Below are 23,197 nucleotides of genomic sequence, written 5' to 3' on the forward strand. Positions count from 1 at the left end.
CCCATTTCATCTCCCTGCCTGTGGTGAATGCAGCCCTTCCACACGTGTTCTGGCATGTTTTAATTTTTTTTAGATTTCAGACAAACAATGTCAATATTCCTGTGGTCACAGCTGCACCATGTCAATACCGTCTTTCTGTTGAGATACTTTTTTTAAACCATAGTGGATTGAATTTAAGCATTTTAGGGAGGTTATTGGGACAGCTAGCAACTGAGAAAAAACTACCTAGCTGCAGTGTAGAATACATGTTTTGGAGGGAAAATACATGCAACCAATAACCTCTTAATGTGCGAAAATAATATTATTTGTGAATATAGTGAAGGGTTAAACTGATATTTCAGGGTTTTATTTACACATAAATGCACATACATAGAATGCATTACATTATTTAACCATACGCATCTGACTTGTAGAGAATGGGCAGGCAGTGGTCTGCTTATTATGTTACGTGTAACTTTGCCAGCACTTTAATATATATATATATATATATATATATATATATATATATATATATATATATTATATATATTATATATATATAATATATATATATATATCTATATATCTAGCTAGCGCGAGAGCGAGAGAGAGCGCGAGAGAGAGCGAGAGAGCGAGAGAGAGAGAGAGCGAGAGAGAGAGACGCGAGAGAGAGAGAGAGAGAGAGAGAGAGAGAGAGAGAGAGAGATGAGAAGCGAGAAGCCAGTGTGTAGATTTTCAATACATGTGGTTGTGTCCTTGGACAAGGCACTTCATCCGCATTGCCTGCTGGCGGTGGTCAGGGGGCCAGGTGGCGCCCTTGTATGGCAGCCTCGCCTCTGTCAGTCTGCCCCAGGGCAGCTGTAGCTACTTACATAGCTCACCACCGTCAGGGTGTGAAGTGTGTGTGAATGACTAAAACTTTAGTGTGAAGCGCTTTGGAGGTCGTAAAGACTAGTTAAAGCGCTATACAAGTACAAGCCATTTACCATGAAAACTACATACTGCACCTAGAGGATTTTACATCCATCCATTCATCAATCAATCAATCAATCATATCACGTAAATAAAAATCTGATTCTATAGTCCTATTAGTGTACATTTTTCTTTATTTCAATATGTATTGTAGCAAAAAATGGCTGGACAGAAATTGTCAGTTGAGGAGCAAAGGAGAAGAAATAAAGAGTACCAACGAAAGAGAAGAGAAAAATTAAACAGTGACCAAGAGAGCAAGCATAACATGCAAGAGAAGGAAAGACAAAGATGGAAGAAGAGAGTTAAAGACAAAAAAGTAATACAAATAGATGAGATGGGAGACAGGGCAAAGAGGAATTGGAGAAAGTATTGGAGAGAAGCACAGAAAAGGTCCAGAGAGAAAAGATCCAATGAAGATGCAGTGCTGAAGGCACACACCCCACCAGATAGTCCGCAAGATCAGGATATTCCAGAAGACAATGCCAGACACAGCAGACAGTCTCTCAGACAGGAAAGGGGGAGAAATAAAACAAGAAAAAGGCATTTAAGAGAAATAAAAACTTTGAAAGAGAAGCTTAAGAAGGTAACAAAGCAACGAAACAAAATGAGAAAGAAAATATATCGAAGGGTCACACACACACACACCACTATACAGTAAATGGCTACTTACAAAGGAGGAAAGGAAGAGAAGAACAGGTGGAAGAAAAGATGGAGAGCAGGAAGTGGTATAGGAGAGGCAGATGAATACAGAGGGAAAGGAGGGCCCCTTGTTTCCCTTATTGTTTTATTTGATAGTTGGAAATGGTGTCATTTATAATAGTTAGAAACGGTGTATGTGCAATATGTTTATTATACTTTGCTTTACAGTAAGTTAAATACTCTAATAACAAGGAGTAGTTTTAGTAGTAGTGTTCAAAGAACAAATCTGTTTAATAATCAGCTATGCACACATTTTTTGTCAACACCGTCAGATCTTCCTCAACAGCGTTGGATGCATGTTTTTGTTAATTATTTGGGAGAAAAAATATTCTTCCTTCTGTTTACGTTGTTTTTGTAATAAAGTACCAACTGATCTACATCCTCTTATGTTTTATTTATTTAAGTAATTTGTTTTTACAATATTGAAATTAAAATCAAAGTTTGAAAATGCAAATATTTAGAAATCTGAGTTTTCAAAATAGTGTGAAATCACAACTTAAGTTTATTTATTGTATTTTTTTTACATAGAGTAATTAAACATTATTATAATATAATTCAGAACTTTAGATACTTGTATGATTGAAAGAATTAAAATTATATACTTTTTAGTGCGTCTGACGGAGTTGACACAAATCCAGTTCTGAAGGGAAACATGTGTATTTGTTAAAAATGTGTTAATATTTAGAACCTGTTCAATTACATGGTTAAATAGCTAAGACCTTTCTCTGCAGAAACATGTAACTCTAATTGATATAGTGTGTATTTTTAAAAATAGTTTTTTGAAACGTGTTTTGTCCCGACTCTCAAGAATCAGTGATATATATATATATATATGTATATATATATATATATAGATATATATATATATATATAGATATATATATATATATATATATATATATATATATATATATATATATATATATATATATATATATATATATATATATATATATATATATATATATATGCCGGCAAGGCATAGCAATGATCCTATTAGACAAAGGGATAAACTTTTTACACATGACTTTGGCATAACTACAGTGTAACTCACATTATTTCATAAAGTAGCACCACGTGGCTGCTTGTGTCTTTGTTTGTGTATACGCTTTTATTTGTCAGTGCGTTTAATATTAGCAGAAACAAACGAGTGAGATTTTAATAAGACCATGAGCATCATTATATAATGTTTACAATAGAAATACTCACATCATTAGGTTGAGGCTGTGGAGTAAACATTTCTTGGTCATCGTGGGAGACCATAGAATGGCTAGCTTCAGTTCTTCTGGAAGTTAGTGTTGTCCTGACCTTTACCGGCTAAAATGAAGAAGCATTATGAAGATTAACTTTACAGTTTATAGGTACTTGTATATGTAAACAAATATAGGGATAAATACCACACTCTGTCTTGTAAATGATAATAAAATATGTATATTAATGGGAAGCAATAAACTGATGGTGATACACCTACTTTTTGGAGGTGAGCAGGGAAGTTGAATTTTGATGGAACAACACTATCTTTTAGTCGGACAATCTGACCTGTCCTGTCAAAATCTTCTTCTTTAAAATGCTCACTGCAAAGCACGGAAGTATTACTTGCAGTGAACCCTCTCTTCTTGTAGAAACTTCCCACTTCTTTCTCATATCTTTGTCTTTGTCTTCATAACAGAATAAACGATTTGTAAATTGAAGAAAATAACATTGACATCTTTTGTACAGTGTTTTATGTAGACACTCCTCTTTTTTATTTTCTTCCTATTTTTCTATTTTCAAAGTTAGAAATTTCTTACTACGTTACTTCAGCAAGAGATTTTGATATATATCTGTTGAGATGAACAAAAGCTGCTGAAGATGTGAGTAAGCTTGAAAAGTCTTCCGGTCTGATGTTCTGTTGTCTGTATTTCAAGCTGGCTATGAGATATCAGAGGTGTTATACTTTTGATAGGGTGAGTTACATGTAAATAATGCAGTTATAACATCAATGTGTATGTAATTTACTAGTAAATGTTACCACAAGAATATTTGTTGTATTTCTTGATCTAAATCAGTTAATCTAAAACAATGCTGGGAAATATCTGAGATCTTTTGTCATTACATGAAGTCTTACATTATTTAAATTAGCCTATTTTGTCGGGAGTAACACGTTTGGCACGACACCAGCACCAAACGTTAGCTAGCTTGATTTTTGTTGGTGGACAAAAATAGAGATAAATCACATTCTAATCAAAAAAATAAACGATATATGTTCATCTTACTTGTGGAAAGTTATCCCTCGAGCCCTGACGTCAGTAGTCCGTCGATTCAAACAGAAAAACGCAGCACAGTGCTGAGGCATTCTTCGTCTGTCCAGCTTAAATCAGCAGGATAGGGTAGAAGTTCGACCGCCCCAAGATGGCTGCCATAATTCCTGCGCCGCAACAGTCAATGCGGGGTCTACTCTTATATTATGTCTATGTTGGCAACGAGTATGGTGCGTTCTGCTAGTCGAATTTCCCAGATTCCTGTCTGGAAAAACAATAGGAACGCGCAGTGAGGTCTGACTACCGACCAAGAAGTACATTCATGTCTCTTTATTTGCCAGATATTTGTACACATACGAGGAATTTAACTCTGGACTGTGCAATGCTCATAATGTACTGATTAAATAATAATGAAATAACAGAATATTGCTGTATATAAAACATAGGCTACAATATAGAGAGCACATATACACACTAACATATAAACAAAACAGACAGATTGAGACAATAGAGCAATAATACAATAGGGCTTGGGCGTCATGACGTAACTTTGCGTGGCCGCCATGTTGATGGCCTCCGTTACCGCTACTCAGACTACTGCCTATGACTACCGCGTACTGTACTCCCTCTCAGCCGTGTTTTAATTTGATTAATTTCAGCTTAACTTGATTTCAACCATGGTAAACCGTTGCTGTACTGTGGGCTGTAACAGCGCAACACATGATCGCCATGGGAAAAAGATAGAAAATGGGTTAACTTTCCACCGCTTTCCTGCCTGGAGGCGCCACCACGGAGAACAAGTGTCAGAGATAACAAAGAGTCGTCCGCTCGCTTGGATTGCGGCTTTAAGACGACCGAACATAAATTTCCACAGTATCCCGATGTCAATGAAAGTGTGTTCCCTGCATTTTCATTCTGGTAAGTCAAAGATGCACGGTTTTATTTTATAGCCTACATTGTTTCTTTCCTTCAACCGCGACGCCACATACATACATGAATGCGCGCCCAGAGACGGTTGATAAAGGCTCAAATACGTGGGAAACCCGAAGGGTTTAGGGAGGGTTGGCAGTTAACGTTACTAACTACACCTTTGAAACACATAGCAGCTAGTTAAAAGTACATTACATGCGTGAGTGGTTGTTAGCACTAACGGTTAGCAGTTACTAAACTAGCAGGTGCCAGAGCCCGTCTGAGTACAGCTTACCTTTGTACGAATTACTGTGTTCCCACTGTTTGCTGGCTTTATAAGCTGCAGCTCCTGAACCCATCCATTCGTAAACTGCACATGAGACTCCAAGGACTTGTAGCTTCAGAACTGTTCTGAAGTATAGGCGCACACACCAGAAACAAGGTAGACGTCAAATATGCAAAACGGTGGCAATAAGTCGTCGTCGGTGCTCCACTCATTGTTTTAAACTTCATATGGATCCAAATTATTAATAATGCTGATTTTGTCAAAATACAATAATGTCCCGGTAAATTCCAGATCCTTTTCGGGATTTTAACATCTTTTTTCTATCTATTCTACTTCTACGTCTCTTCGTTCAACAACGTTATGTCAGTGTTACGTTTACGTTTGCGTAGCCATCAACATGGCCGCCACGTCCCACAATGCAACGCAGATCCCAAGCCCTATGAGCAAAGAGCAAGGATACAGGAGAAAATTATTATACGGTTACTACGTCTTTGTTTTTGTTTTTTTTTACATCCAGATTTCTTCATTGTGGGACAACAAAGCTATTTTTTGTCTTATCATTATGTATGGTCGGAGGTGGAAGTGAACAGGTGCACAATAACATAAAAATGCCCACAGTGCGAGGAGTGCAAAGATTGCTGGGGGAAAAATAAGCATTATTATAAGGAGTTATGTACATGAGGTAGGTGAAATTGGTACACAATACCAATACAATATGATAACATGAGCAGCACTGAACAGATCCGCACAGAAAAGCGTGGGGCTGATAAGGCAAGGGGGGAACATTAGTTTGCCCCAGATGTTTTAACAATAGAAACACCAAAGAAAACATGTTTAATATCCATTGTAGCAAGAAAATATTAATGTAAAAAAAAAAGTTTTACTTATAGTGAATTCCCAGAAAAGGTGGGTTAATGTTTCATTTTCAAGATGACAAAAGGTGTAATGAATTATGAGGAGATGAACCCGGTATTCAGCCAGACACTAAAATAATGCTTGATGGGATTTATTAAGGAGATGATGGGTCAGGAAGGCAGACAAAAAACAATCCAAAAAGGTGTACAGACCAAACATCTGGGTGACAACAAAAACTGGAACAGATTCAAAAAACAGAAGAACTGGTCAGGCAATACATACAAATGCTGAAGGGCTCTTACCAATGAAACGTGTGTGAGAAGTTCCAGCAACAAACAGAAAACTGAGGAGGGTTTAAATAGACAGATGGACAGGTGAAACTAAGTGACTTCTGATTAACTAGGAACAGGTGAGAGTGATCAAGGAAGGGGAAGTGACAGAGAGGCTGATGGGACAGAAAACTAAGATGACCAACTACAGAGCAAAAATAGCCATAAAGAGAAAACCAGATAACTAAAACAGTGAAGGCTAAACATGAATCCAATACAATACTAGAAACAGAAATAAACCCTAAGGCAGGAAAGTTAACTTAGCCAAAACAACAACAACAACAACATCATGAACCAGAACAGAACATTACAGAGCCCCTCCCTCAAGGACGGATTCCAGACGTCCTTAAAAGGAAAAACAAAAAACAGACTAGACCGGGTGGGTGGATGGGGGTACCAGGATGGAGGGACAGACATATTACAAAAACAAAACAACCCTGACAGGGCGAGCGAAAGAAAACAGTTCTACCAAAACCTAAAACAAAACAACCCAGACAGGGTGAACTAACTACTAACCGAAATACTTCAAAATCAGTCTCTAAAACAGAGTCTGGTGGGCGTCCCGGAGCACGGCCCCGGCGTGTCAGGTTCTCCGGCGGCCGGTCCGGAGCACGGCCCCGGCATGTCAGGTTCTCCGGCGGGCGACCCGGAGCACGGCCCCGGCGTGTCAGGTTCTCCGGCTGGCGGCCCGGAGCACGGCCCCGGCGTGTCAGGTTCTCCGGCGGGCGGCCCGGAGCACGGCCCCGGCGTGTCCGGAAGTCAGGCGGACGTCTCGGAGGACGGCCTAGGCGAGACAGGCAGACAGGAGACCGGTGGTGGCGCAGGACTTCAGACGACCGGCTGCAGAACGAGGCCCTCGGAGGCCAACGCCTGGAGAGGGAGAAAACAGAAACTGGCGCCGGACTAAAGGCTAAGGACGGTGCCGTACTAAAAGCTGGGGACGGCGCCGGACTACAGAATACGGGAGGCGCCTGGCTACAGGCGATTGAAGAGGGCGGCGCCGGGTTACTGGCGGCTACAGACGGAGCCTGACTACAGGCTGCTACAGACGGAGCCTGACTACGGGCTGCTACAGACGGAGCCTGACTAAAGGCTGCTACAGACGGAGCCTGACTACAGGCTGCTACAGACGGAGCCTGACTACAGGCTGCTGGGACCGCCTGGCAACAAGATAATGGAGAAAGTGCTTTAAAGCTACGAGGAGCCGGCACTGGAGACAGTGCCTTAAAGCTACAGGGAGCCGGCACTGGAGACAGAGTCTTTGAGTAGCGGGGAGCCGGCACTGGAGGCTGGGCTTTACAGCTGCGGGGAGCCGACACTGGAGGCTGGGCTTTACAGCTGCGGGGAGCCGGCACTGGAGGCTGGGCTTTACAGCTGCGGGGAGCCGGCACTGGAGGCTGGGCTTTACAGCTGCGGGGAGCCGGCACTGGAGGCTGGGCTTTACAGCTGCGGGGAGCCGGCACTGGAGGCTGGGCTTTACAGCTGCGAGGAGCCAAGATTGAGGGCGGGTCCTCCAGGGCCCCTTCTTGGAGCTTGGGTGGAAGTGGTTCCTCCTGGACCCCCTCGTTGCCCGCTGGTGGCGGACAATACTGGGTCTCCTCGTCGCCCGCTAGCGGCGGACCCCCCTGGGGTTTGAGCGGAGGCGGACCCTCGGGAACGGGAGCCCGTGTTGGGCTATAGAAAGCCTGGAGGGCCGACCTGTAGTGCCCCTCCACCTCCTTTAATTTTGCCTCCAACTCAGCTGAATAATAACTGAAAAGAGTCTCTCTGAGGTGTTTAATTAAAGGAGCATAAGTTCTTAATTTCTGCTCCAGGGACTGATGGTCAGCGTCTAGAGAGCCACAGGGAGGAGCTATGGGGGAGCTGGTTCGGGATAGTGGCAAGCTCTGGTCCACTGGGCAAGAAGGAGCAGCAGGAACGGAGGAGACATCAGACCAAGACGGAAGCTCACCAGCTGACGACCCTAGAGTTGGCTTGGCCAATGGCCGACCAGAAGAGGTAGAACCCACGTCCATGGAGGCAGCAGTAGGAACAGAGGCGACAACCGAACCAGTCGCTCGCCGACGCTTGCAATGGCGGGGCTGCTGCTGAGAAGTGCTGCCGCAGAGGTGGCGACTGGGACCGAAGCCGGGGGGACAGATCGCCAATCTGGATCCCTCAAAAGATGCTCCCTGCATTATTTCCTCATCCAAACCTTGTGCTGAACCGGTGGGTTTGACGAGGGCAACTCTGCGTCGACGCCTCTGGCGCCGGGCCGGCGTGCCTTGTGTGGAAGCTGGATCCACATGACGGGGCGGGACCGCAAGAGCACATGGCGACTTCCACACCTCTATGTCAGCTGAGAAGGACTGCGACGGCTCAAAAAATAAATCCGGACGGAGCTCCCGGATCACGTCCTCCTCTACCCCCAAGAAAAGCTCCGGTGAGTAACTGAAAACACTGTCCAACTTATGGTCTGCAAGACTTAATCTCCCCGAACAAAAAATTTGTGCTGGCGACGGGTTCATGTTTGTGGCTGGAACTTACTGTAATGAATTATGAGGAGATGAACCCGGTATTCAGCCAGACACTAAAATAATGCTTGATGGGATTTATTAAGGAGATGATGGGTCAGGAAGGCAGACAAAAAACAATCCAAAAAGGTGTACAGACCAAACATCTGGGTGACAACAAAAACTGGAACAGATTCAAAAAACAGAAGAACTGGTCAGGCAATACATACAAATGCTGAAGGGCTCTTACCAATGAAACGTGTGTGAGAAGTTCCAGCAACAAACAGAAAACTGAGGAGGGTTTAAATAGACAGATGGACAGGTGAAACTAAGTGACTTCTGATTAACTAGGAACAGGTGAGAGTGATCAAGGAAGGGGAAGTGACAGAGAGGCTGATGGGACAGAAAACTAAGATGACCAACTACAGAGCAAAAATAGCCATAAAGAGAAAACCAGATAACTAAAACAGTGAAGGCTAAACATGAATCCAATACAATACTAGAAACAGAAATAAACCCTAAGGCAGGAAAGTTAACTTAGCCAAAACAACAACAACAACAACAACAACATCATGAACCAGAACAGAACATTACAAAAGGAACAAAATGGATTAAGATTTGGGATATATTTAGCTTGTACTGAATTAACAGGATCACATCTGTGCAAAATTTTTAAGGATACTTCCCGAACTTTATTTGAGACAAAGAATTTTCTTGGCAACAACCGTATATCTTACCAAACTTTGTCAGAAAAACTGATGCAGTTATACTAATAGTATTTCTTTGGAATATTTCTCTAATGTGTTTATTTTTTGTTTTAGTACTAAGAAATGGGTCAGTATTTCCAATGAAAAACTCTGGAAACTAAGGGTTTTGCACATACGACTTATCACCTGTGGATATTAGTGATTTTAAACCTGCTGGGATGACATCAAGAAAAATAGCAAATTCTTTCGGGGTTACTGGGATTGTCAAGATTTGTGCTGATGAACCCAAACACACACACAGAGCTATGTTAGGAGAGTTTATTGAAGGTTTGGTTGTTGTGAAGGAAGAGAACCAGAGTCTATACAGGTCCATCTCAAAATATTAGCATATTGTGATAAAGTTCATAATTTTCTATAATGTAATGATAAAACTTGAACATTCATATATTTTAGATTCATTGCACACTAACTGAAATATTTCAGGTCTTTTATTGTCTTAATACGGATGATTTTGGCATATAGCTCATGAAAACCCAAAATTCCTACCTCACAAAATTAGCATATTTCATCCGACCAATAAAAGAAAAAAGTGTTCTTAATACAAAAAAAGTCAACCTTCAAATAATTATGTACAGTTATGCACTCAATACTTGGTCAGGAATCATTTTGCAGAAATGACTGCTTCAATGCGTTGTGGCATGGAGGCAATCAGCCTGTGGCACTGCTGAGGTGTTATGGAGGCCCAGGATGCTTCGATAGCAGCCTTTAGCTCATCCAGAGTGTTGGGTCTTGCGTCTCTCAACTTTCTCTTCACAATATCCCACAGATTCTCTATGGCGTTCAGGTCAGGAGAGTTGGCAGACCAATTGAACACTGTGATACCATGGTCAGTAAACCCTTTACCAGTGGTTTTGGCACTGTGAGCAGGTGCCAGGTCGTGCTGAAAAATTAAATCTTCATCTCCATAAAGCTTTTCAGCAGAGGGAAGCATAAAGTGCTCCAAAATCTCCTGATAGCTAGCTGCATTGACCCTGCCCTTGATAAAACACAGTGGACAAACACCAGCAGCTGACATGGCACCCCAGACCTCCACTGGCTGTGGGTACTTGACACTGGACTTCTGGCATTTTGGCATTTCCTTTTCCCCAGTCTTCCTCCAGACTCTAGCCCCTTAATTTCTAAGTGACATGCAAAATTTGCCTTCATCCGGAAAAAAAAGTACTTTGGACCATTGAGCAACAGTCCAGTGCTGCGCCCAGGTGAGGCCCCTCTGCTTCAAAAGTGGCTTGACCTCGGGAATGCGGCACCTGTAGCCCATTTCCTGCACATGTCTGTGCCCGGTGGCTTTGGATGTTTCTACACCAGACTCAGTCCACTGCTTCCGCAGGTCCCCCAAGGTCTGGAATCGGCCCTTTTCCACAATCTTCCTCAGGGTCTGGCCACCTCTTCTCGTTGTGCAGCGTTTTCTGACACACTTTTTCCTTCCCACAGATTTCCCACTGAGGTGCCTTGATACAGCACTCTGGGAACAGCCTATTCGTTCAGAAATATCTTTCTTTGTCATACCCTCTTGCTTGAGGGTGTCAATGATGGCCTTCTGGACAGCAGTCAGGTCGGCAGTCGTTTCAAGATTGGGGTTTTGAGAGATGAACCAGGCTGGGAGTTTTAATGGCCTCAAATCTTTTGCAGGTGTTTAGAGTTAATTTGTTGATTCAGATGATTAGGTTCATAGCTCGTTTAGAGACCCTTTTCATGATATGCTAATCATTTTGTGAGATAGGAATTTTGGGTTTTCATGAGCTGTATGCCAAAATCATCCGTATTAAGACAAGACCTGAAATATTTCAGTTAGTGTGCAATGAATCTAAAATATATAAATGTTCAAGTTTTATCATTACATTATGGAAAATAATGAACTTTATCACAATATGCTAATATTTTGAGATGGACCTGTACAGGTATGAAACTGATGAGGTGGGAGCAGTAGCTGGAGGACTGGAGAGAGCTGGAGACCCAGAGAGAGCTGTAGAGCTGCGGGTACTGCGCTGCTGAGCCAGGAAGCCTTCAGAACGGGTGAGAGTTTGTGGAAAACTTGGAGGCAGCAGTAAATCCAACTGGGCAGCTGAGAGAGTTCTTGAGTCACAGGGGCTGCAGTAATCCAGCAGGGCAGCAGAGAGAGTTCTTCAGACACAGGGGCTGCAGCAGATTCAGCAGGGCAGCAGAGTTTACTTGGAGCACTGGAACACTGTAGTAACAGGGGAAACCGGCAGCAGTGCAGGGAGAACACATGGAGGTGCAGACAGGCGTGGGGAAACTCTGGCAACTACACATTGGGAAATCTCTGGCAGCGAGACTAGGGAGAGTTGATGCTCAGATAGACATGGGAGAATCTCTAACTGAGGGCATCAGATGTTTGAAGACAGGTCGGCGGGGAAGAGCAGACCAAGGGAGGCTTTTATAGGGAGGCTGGCAGGTGGAAACAGTCTGGGCTGATTGAAGGCTGAACAGGTGTGGATGATTAGTGGAGTGGAGACAGAGCTGGGTGGAGGATGGAAGGTGCTGGAAAGGTTCAGGTGCAGCAGGCAGAATTGCACCCTGACAGGGATGTTATATTCGGAAATAAAATATCATGATCAACCTAGTTCTTAATAAATAATGCTTTATGTTTGTAACAGATATCCTGTCCCCCCCCCAAATAAGACAGTTTTGTATGTGTGTGTGTGTGTGTGTGTGGGGGGGGGGGGGGGGGGTAGCATAAAAGTAGTTGGTTATGGAGGTTAAATAGGTTTATAGGAAGTTTTTCAATTTTGTAGTTACATCTTAACAGAACGTCTAGACCACCCAATGATTTAAATATATGTGTAGAGATACAGTGTCGCATTGAATTTAGATTCTTCAGGTATCTTTTGATCCATTTAACTTTGAAGGTAGAATGTAAGGTAGGAAAGTCTAGAACATTGAAACCACCTGAATTGAATTTATTGGTCATCACATTCTTTCTAATAAGATGACTATTTTCCCCAAAATAAAATCAAACATTATATAATCAACCTTTGTGCAGAGGGTGTTGGGGACATCGAGGGCTGATCTTGCATAGACAAGACAAGACAGACCTTCAGTATTGGCCAGGAGAACTCGACAAGTTATAGTCAGATCTCTTTGCAACCATAAATTAAATCTCTGTTGAAGAATAGGCATAATTGGCTCCAAATTTATGGTTTGTTCTTGCAGTTTGATATTTTATTATTGTGATCTCACAGTATTATAGACTTCACTGGAATTCCTGACAAAGAGCGTTTATTACAATTTTTTACTGCAAGAAGTTCGCACTTAGATAAGTTCAGAGGCTACAGAAAAAACATTTATAAGTTTATGTGCAACGTCAATTTGAGACTGATCTTGTAAAAGTAAAGTTGTGTCATCAGCCAGCAGACTCAATAATATGGTTTTCCCTGCAGCTGAAAGGTCGTTGAGATCACTATTCTTAATGAAGGTAGCAAAAATTTGCATAGGAAGAAAAAAAAAGGTGACACAGGGCATCCCTGATGAATTCCCCTTTAAATTTGAAATCTTTTGATGGTTCCAGGTTCTATGGGGTAATTTTATTGAGCTATTCCCATGAGCATAAAGCGTGCAGATCAATTTTCAAAAGTTTTCTCCAAATTCAAACAACTTAAGGGCTTTGAAAATGAATCAATATCCTTTGAAGTTAAATGCTTTTTGAAAATCTAAGAAAATAAAACTGTTATCTGATACTAATTTGGGATAGTCTAAGATATCAAGAACCAACCTTACTGTATATTATTAATAATATACCTTCCAGTCAAAAAGCCATTCTGAGATTCCTCTTTAATACAGCTAAGACCTTTTTTTATGTTTTTTCACCAGACATATAGCTACAATTTTATAAATTTTGTCAAGCAAAAAGACGGGGCACCCATTATTTAAAATTAGAGCATGTTTCTGCAGTTCTCTATGTAAGTGAGGTGAAGTCGATTTTATGTTAAATCGGCTTGCCACACAGTAGGCCCGGATTTAACTCACATCATCCATGCGCGTTTCTGTCACGTAATGATGTTTGAGTTAAAGGCTGTCCGAAATTGGCAGCAGTTCGAAACTCCTTTCCTCCCCACGATAGAGTGCTTACTGTTGACTCCATGAAAGGTCAAGGAGCAGGAGCTAGGAGCTATTATTAAGGGTATTTGGATAGAGACCAAGTCCATTTCTCAATTCACAAGAACGCGAGTCTGTACTTTTGAGCACCCAAAAGGTTACTAAATTTACCTATACAGTTTATTTCTTTCCAGTTTATTTCTCTTTACCAACTTTCAAACAACAAAAGATATGAAACGAGAAAAAGCTGATACTGTGGCCAAGCCAGCAACAGCCTCCACGACGTGCTCTTACGTCCCTGACCACGAGTATGCTATGGAGACTTCGCTGCCAACAACCAAAAGGAAATCTCCCCCAACACCTATCAAAACACCGAAACCACCCAGCAAGGCAATTGTGTCCCAAAATGAGGAAGTCAACAACCCAATTGTGAAAGCCATTAACAAGTTAACAGACAAGATTGATAACTTCACGTGCAGCTGCGTGACAACATGATAATGGTTGCTAACATCTCTAAGCTAGCCGAAAAACGCAGCTGACATAAAAGACTGCAAAACAAAACTTTCTCACCTGGAAAAAGAGCTTATCAAAGAAAATGCGGAGATGAAGGAAAGATTATTGGAACTAGAACGCTATAAACGCCCTTGGAATTTAAAAATTCAGGGTTTAAAAGAAAAAAATAATGAAGATACCTGCAAAGAAGTCATTGACATCTTAGCCAAGATTGTACCGCACTGGGCCTCGTCAATTGGCAACGCAGTGGTCATCGTGCATCGTCTGGGGAAAAAAGAAGATGGAAGACATCGCCAAATACTAATTCAGTTCAGCATGAGACACCACCGAGATGCCTTCTGGAAACTCCCTAAAGACTCCAAGAAGTAGCTGGGCATCTACTTCAAGCAAGATTTCTGCAAACTGGATCTGGAGGCAAGAACTGCAGTCTGGCCCAAAATGGAGTGAGCCAGGAACATGGGAAAAAAGGTCTACTACTGAGGGCATGTCGGCTACATCAGCGGAGTTCGGGTATTCCCTGATTGACTGAAGATCCAGCGGTAGTGTCTAGTAATCACACACTATTGCACGAGAACACAAGGTGCTAGATTATGGTTCAAGAAAATTTGTATTCTTTTATATCTAAAATTCCTTTGGGTTAAATAGGCCAATTCAATAAATAAGGCTATTTAAAACAGCAAAGTTAATTATTCACAGGTTTGCTAAATCTTTTTGTTAAATACATCCTAATCTTGTTATTTGGTTAGAGGTCAGTTATTCTGTTCCGAACTCAGTTTGAGGGAGTTAGTGTTTCATTCTTTCATTTTCCTAAACACTGGAGGTTCAATTACCTTCTCCTTATTTTTTCTGGTGCTTCCCTTTTATGTCTGTGTTTATTTCTAACTTTAACTGTGTGTCTTTAAGTGTTAGGGGTTTGAGAGATGGTATTAAAAGAAAATCAATATTTCTTTTTTGTAAAAATGCAAAAGCTAACTGCATATTGTTACAAGAAACACATTCTATTGAGGCAGATGAGAGCTTCTGGTCTAATCAATGGGGCGGGGGGATAAATTTGTCTCATGGTACTAATAAAGCTGCTGGTGTTTCTGATTCTCTGTAATGTCTATGGTTACAACAGTGTTGCTCAGAATAAATGCTTATTGTCTGAATTAACTAGACATCTAAAAGAACTAGCCCAGAAATATTCCACTAACAATTTCATAGTGGGAGGAGATTTCAATATGGTGTATATTGAATGGCTTGATAGATCACCCTCTAAATTCCAATCTCATCATATAAATGTAGTTTTAAAAAACGTACTTAGATCTGAACCTGCTGGATCCTTGGAGAGAAGCAAATCAGCTCGGTCAGTCATTCTCCTGGTTTAAACCTGATGGCTCAGCTACGTCCCGTATCGACTTCTGGATAATTTCAAACAGTCTGATGCAAAATAGTGTTAATGCTGAAATTTCACCTGCACCTTTATCTGATCACTGCCTGATACAACTTTGTATCAGAACTCAATTGAAAAAATCCCATAACAAAGGTTACTGGAAGTTTAACTCAACCCTGCTTAAAAAAGTTTAATAACGAAATCCTGGAGCATCTCAAATTAATTTGTAGTGATAAAAATCTGAATTCTTACACGGAAAATGGGATTTTTTTTATTTAAAGTCCACCAAATCTCAAATACAGTAAATTAATAGCTATCCAAAACAAGGAAAAGGAATTGGAAATCATTCAAGAACTTAGTCACATCTGCTCTAAACCTTTTTTTAATGATGATGACTGTGAAGGTTTTACATAGACCAGCCAAAGAGGCATTGAAAATTTTCAAAATATATTCTTAATTTATCACAAAAATACAAAAATTGTTCAACAATGATAAATTGGGGCCAAAAAACTGAGGTCAACATAAACTACAACTCAGGTAGTAACACAAAGAACTCAAGCACAAAACTGACCTAACAAACGAGACATGAGGGGAACTTAAATAGTGGCTGATCAGACCACTGCTAATTCACACACAGGGGTAATTAAAGACACACAAGAACTTAAATATTGGTCAGCACATTACTAAATCTTTAAATTGAATAAATATTAGCATTGAACTAAGTTACAAAAAGAAGAAACATTAAAGAAATGGTAAAATTAAACTAAAGGCCAAATTTCCCCATCCCTTGCCAAAGAAATGGAACGACCCGCTGAGGAAGCTTGACAGCCATATAAGGAAATCAGCTGGAGCTCATCTGTATGATTTCAGCAGCAGGTCCTGAGGAAACTGGTAACTCAAAACAAGAAATTAATTTGTTGCATTTAACAAAAAATACAATAGAACTGACAAAGTTAACTAAATGTGTGCACTGCAAATAACTAACTAAAGAGTCAGACTAATGAAAACAATTTTAAAGATAAGAATCTAAACTACTCAAATCAATATGTAAAGTAATATTAAGGAAGAACAGAAAACCATTACTCTTCCTGCCTCTGTGTGACAGTTGGGACAGCTGTCACAATGACAAACAGTGCAAAAGAAATTCTACAATCTGAGTTAGATTATTTTTATACTAAAAAAGCCAAAATAGCATATCTGAGGTCCCGAGCTAGGTGGATTGAAGATGATGAAAAAAGTACTGCATATTTCTGTAGATTAGAAAAACTTAGACAAGAAAGAAATGTGATAAATTGCTTGCAAATTAATGATAAACCATGCAAATTAATATGCAAAGAAATTTTTACCTTTTATAGCAATTTATATTCTCCCACATACAATAACTCAATGGCAGAAACATTCTATCAATCTGTTCAACATTTGATTCCAAATATTTATGACAATTTTAAGCAGATTTGTGGGGCAGACATCACCATGGAGGAATTGGATAAAGCTTTGGGTGCTTTATCCAAGGACGAAGCTCCAGGCTGCGATGGTTTAACAAGTAACTTTTATAAACATTTTTGGGTTCACATCAGAACCCTTGTGTTTGGAATGCTTACAGAACTATTAGAAAATGCTTGTTTAACCTACACTATGAAACAAGGTGTCATCGCGCTTATTCCTAAACCTGGTAAAGATCCAACTCTTCTTGATAATTTAAGACCGATAACACTACTAAATAATGATTTGAAAAGATCAGATACGTATCGGTTTTAGGACCACATATCCAAGTGGCCTGGGTTGCATTTGAAAAAATCCGATCTGTGTCATTCAGACTGTCATAAAAAGATCAGATACAGGTCGCATATGGGCAAAAAAATCGGAATTGGGTCACTTCAGGCTGCAGTGTGAATGTAGCCTCAGAGTGTCAGTGTCCCTCTGAAGCCAAGATGGTAAGAGGATCACCTATTCCACCATTGTTGCGCAGAAAGATAGTGCAGCAATACCAGAATGGTGTTGGCCAAAGACTTTTAAGTTATCATCATCAACCGTGTATAACATCATCAAAAGATTCAGAGAATCTGGAACAATCGCTGTGCTTAAGGGTCAAGGCCGTAAAACTTTACTGGATGCTCGTGATCTTCGGGCCCTTAAACGTTACTGCATCTCAAACAGGAATGCTACTGTCAAGGAAATAACAGAATGGGCTCAGGAATAGTTCCAGAAAGCATTGTCAGTGATCACAATCCACCGTGCCTTCCGCCGTTGTCAGCTGAAACTCTACAGTGCAAAGAGGAAGCCATTTGTAAGCAAGCTCCACAAGCTCAGCCGTTTGCACTGGGCCAGGGATCATTTAAAATGGAGTGAGGCAAAATGGAAGACTGTTCTGTGGTCAGATGAGTCACGATTTGAAGTTCTTTATGGAACTCTGGGATGCCGTGTCATCTGGACCAGAGAGGACAAGGATAACCCAAGCTGTTATCAACGCTCTGTTCAGAAACCTGCATCACTGATGGTATGGGGTTGCATGAGTGCTTGTGGCATGGGCAGCTTGCATGTCTGGAAAGGCACCATAAATGCAGAGACCTATGTTCAGGTTCTATAACAACATATGCTTCCATCTAGATGTCATCTGTTTCAGGGAAGACCCTGCATTTTTCAACAAGATAATGCCAGACCACATTCTGCAGCAATCACAACATCATGGCTACGTAGGAGAAGGATTCGGGTACTAAAATGGCCAGCCTGCAGTCCAGATCTTTCAACTTTTGGGAAAACTTTTGGCGCATCATAAAGAGGAAGGTGCAACAAAGAAGGCCCAAGACGATTGAACAGTTAGAGGCCTGTATTAGACATGAATGGGAGAGCATTCCTATTTCTAAACTTGAGAAACTAGTCTCCTCTGTCCCCACACATCTGTTGAGTGTTGTTAGAAGAAGGAGGGATGCCACACAGTGGTAACAATGGCCATGTCCCAACTTTTTTGGAATTTGTTGATGCCATGAAATTTGGAAATAATATTTTTTCCTTAAAATGATACATTCTCTCAGTTTAAACTTTTGATCTGCGATTTGTGTTCTATTCTGAATAAAATATTTGTTTTTGACACCTCCACATCATTGCATTGAGATTTTATTCACAATTTGTTTAGTGTCCCAACTTTTTTGGAATCCAGTTTGTATTATTTTTAGACTTTTATAAAGACTTTGATATGATAGAACATGAATTTATGTTCAAAGCTTTAGATTTATTTGGGTTTGGAAATAAATGTATTAATGTAATTAAAACATTTTATAAAGATACAAACAGTTCAGTGTGTCTTCCACACAGAGATTTAACATCAACAAAGGTATAAAACAAGGTTGTCCAATCTCTCCTTTGCTGTTAATTGCTGCTGCAGAAATGCTTTCCATATCAATTAAAAATGCTCAATTTGGTAAAATATCGGTGGTAGGCAAAGAGATTCTATTAGTCAGCTAGCTGATGACACAACCATATTCTTAAATGACCTGAATGAAATTCCCAAAATTCTTAAATTGATTGAAACATTCTCAAAAGCTTCAGGACTTAAATTAAAATTAAATAAATGTGAAATTTTACCCCTTAAAGACTGTCCCATAACTACTGCTTTTAATATTCCTGTAAAATCCAATGTCAAATATCTGGGTGTGCATATAAATAAAAATAAATCTGATTTAGAAAATCTGAATATTTGAGAGAAACTTCAAAAATGTAAAACACACATATATGCACACACATATATATATATATATATATATATATATATATATATATATATATATATATATATATATATAAATAAAAATATATATATATAGATATAGATATAGATATAGATATATAATCACACAGCTATTTATTTTTAGCTTTAGTGTGTCCAGTTTTGCAACATGGTGCAGCCTTAGTTTATAGAAGGCAGACACAAGTAGTGAAATCAGCCCGAATACATTTCCATGCAGCACAGGAATGTAGTGAATGTGGATCTCTGATCCACATTCACTACAACAGAACTCAACTTTTTTCTGCCACATACAATATGGCGGTGACGTTGTTGTGCGAACCTGCGCCCAACGACGCGTCTACGTATATGATGTCTATGAGCCTAGCGGCCAGCAGCGTCCAATAGCTGGGTTTCAGTCACGTGATGATTATGACGCGGCCAGGGGGCACGATTTCGGATGGAGGACAGGACGTCTATGAAGTTAGCGTAAACATGGAGGACACCGTTACCGAGAGCCCGTATTGTATGGAGTTAGAGCCTGTTTCAAGGCATAGATACAAGGAGTTGATTGACAGATATGTTGGACGTGACCCGTACCTCATGAAGATGAGTGAGTTTTCGGTGGACCTTAAAGATTTGCCGACAGTGGAGGCCGTTGACATAACAAACTATCTGGTCCTTCAGACATCGTATTACACCAAACAGCAAATGAAGGCCTATAAAAGTATGGAGGCATATAACTTCTTTGTCAGCGGGTGGGTCCACAACCTCGGCACCAAACGTCTCCATGACGATCATCGTTTAGTCTTCGCCAGGGTGAGTGTTTGTTCTTATATTGTTTTATGTGTTAAAAGATGCTAGCGTTAGCAGTAGCGGCTATAATGTCAACGATCATGCAACACATCTTAACAACAACGTTAGCCTGACAGTTGTTTATGTTTCAAGGTAAACCACTCTCAGCGTTCAAGCGAAACACCTCTGAAGACGTGGATTATTGCGAAGAAGGATGGAGAAGTTATTGCAGCTCATTGCAATTGCATGGCACGGTAAGTAAGGCTAGGATGTTTACCACGAGATCTCTCTCTCTCACACACACACACATGTAGCACTACTACTAGCATACTGCTAGTGTACTTCAGAACCAGGGAGAGCTGTAACGTTAAGGGATAAACATGTTTATTCATCATTTAAGGGCCTACTCCATATTAGTATAAGTGGGCTATATTACACATCATCAAAAATGTGCTGATATAGATTGCACTTTGCTCCTGGTGTAGATTGCATTTTGGGTTTTAAAAAATGTCATATTGTATTCTATTCACAGATTATCAGAATCATGTTCTCATGTAGGAGCAGTGCTTTTTTCCATTGAAGCTGGGGTAAAAATGCCAGATGCAGCTTCCTGCACAACAGAGCAGTACAAGTGGCTGATGCCATCACATGTAAAAAAGGTAGGGTGATAATTTACCTGTTGGGCAAAGAAGAGCTAAGACAGCAAAGACCCACATAAACACAGTTTGGCATCTCAATCCTGTGATGATAGCCCTACCTGTTTTCCTCACAGCCATCAGATAAACGGCAGATTTATACTGCATATAGATATGTTATAAAATATAATGATCTTATTTGTATTAACTTATTTTCAGATTCCTGCTGCTCCAGTAGCTCAGATAGACTTCTCCTCAGCAAAAAAAAAAAAAAAAAGCTTGACAGTTCCATTGATGGGAGGACAACTAGAAACAAGGTTGGGAAATCACTTCCAGTTCCATGCCCAAGAGTGAAGAGAGGGTCAGAGACATATGCTAGTTTTTTTTGCAACATTAAGCAAAAACTGCCCAAGGAGTGCAGCATTGATTGCTAGGGAGCCTTACCACAAAGATTTCATTCCCATATCTAGCATGCTTCCTAAAACTCTTCTGGAATACAGAACACCAGACACACTGCAGTTACCCCCCAAAGAGCCTGGAGAGCTATGCCAGGATTTCAAGATAGAAGAGCTCACCCTGTCCCAGGTCCAGGCTGTAGAGAGGTCAACTCGGAGTCAGAGTGCAGGCAGGACTTGGTTTAGACAAAGAGCTGGGCGCATAACTGCCTCTAAGCTTAAACAAGTACTAAAGACCAACCCGCTGCAACCTTCAACGAGTTTGATCAAGGCCATATGCTACCCAGAAGCATATAGGTTCACCACAGCCATTACAAGGTATTTAGGGTTTGAATTAGGGTAAGGCAGAGGTAAGATTTGGGGTATGAGGCTGCCTACATTAAGAGTTGTAACTAAAAAAGTGTTCTATGAAGTGGGAGGAGAGTCCATACCACAACTATAAAGCTGTGGTCCTTACTCTGCCATCTACTGTAGACCTTTTTTACATTAGAGCAAATGTTTACTGTTTTCATAGTTCATTTGTGGTATGGACAGCTCTGAAGAGTCAACATACGTTATAGGGTTATAAGGTTAGGGTTATGCAGGAGTAGAACTAAGTATAGGGTTTAAGGTAATGGCATTGAAATCACTGAACTGGCTCTACACATCCAATACTAAGTAATAATTTCTTTTTCATGTTTTGCATGTGTACTGTGTACAGTTATGGATACAAACATGAGGCACAAGCCAGAGGAGCATATGAGAAGCTGATGGGTCGGGAGCATGCAGGCTTCTCCTGTATGGACAGTGGTCTCTGGCTGAACCCCAAGCGGCCACACATGGGATCCTCTCCTGATGGGATAGTCGCTTATGAGCAAAAAAGAGGAAATATATTTGCTAATCTATTGTTCACATGTCATTCTCACTGTGATTTTACTGCCCAAGACGAAGCCAATCTATGTTTGTGTGCTGGGAGAAAGGGCTTCTGCCTTATCAACGATGGGGATCATGTCATGCTGGACCGGAGTCATGATTACTATTTCCAAGTTCAGGCACAGCTTCACATTGTAGATGCAGAGTACTGTGACTTTGTTGTGTGGAACCGCAATGACATTTTTGTGGAAAGGATTTTGCCAGATTTTGAACTTTGGGATGATGTGATTCCTAAAGTTGAGTGTTTTTTTAGAAACAGTGTACTTCCAGAAATACTGGGACAGCAAGTTACAAACGTACATGTGTAATGTGATGAAAGAATGTTTACTGTTAAAATTAAATGCCATTGAGAAGATGAATAACACATGGTGGTTTATTTACAAGATTAGATTTGTCAGCAATTGCCTTTAGACCCCTCTTAAAAGACCTAAAACTATCATTACATTTCAAAACATATTTACATTAAATTACATATTTACAGATTGACGTGTGTCAGGGCTCAGGTACTGGACTGACTGATTATCCCTAAGCCCCCTCCTCCTTACTCCAATGGGACGACAGACTGAGAAAGATTAGACAAGACACAGCAAATAACCCCAATCTTGTCAATCAGTGCTAGTGCCTCACCTGGTTTTGTTGCCATGTGCTCTATGGGCATAGCCCTGCTTTGCAGAATCTGATATTTTCTTCTGACTAAACCGATGATTCTCTCAACATGAATACGCAAATTAGCTATTTTTCTAGTTTCTGCCACCTCATACGCTGACAGCTGTTTTCTCCCCTTGGTAAATGCAGGTATCTGTATTGAAGCACAGTAAAATACTACACTATCACCAATATTGAACCCACGGTCTGCTAGAACAATATCTCCAGGTAACAGGTTATTTAGGAGGCCACTCTCTATTGTGATTTGTTTATCACTGATTCTCCCTCCCCAGGCACAAGATATGTAAGTGACATAGCCTTGGGGTGCAACACCAATCAGAAATTTTACAGTATGGTGATGCTTATAGTTTGACCACATTTGTGCTTGGGCTAGTAAATTAGAGGGCTTCTCGATAAAAACTTAAAAACAGTCAATTATCACAGCAACTTTACATCCAAATGCTTGTCTGAATCCCATTGGCATTGTAGCTTGAAGTACATGTCGCTCTGGCCACTCAATTTGAAATTCTAACCTTTCATTAAGTATGTCAATTATTTTATGCCAAAC

Source organism: Fundulus heteroclitus, chromosome 10 (assembly GCF_011125445.2).
Source record: "Fundulus heteroclitus isolate FHET01 chromosome 10, MU-UCD_Fhet_4.1, whole genome shotgun sequence".
NCBI classification, from domain to species: Eukaryota; Metazoa; Chordata; class Actinopteri; order Cyprinodontiformes; family Fundulidae; genus Fundulus; species Fundulus heteroclitus.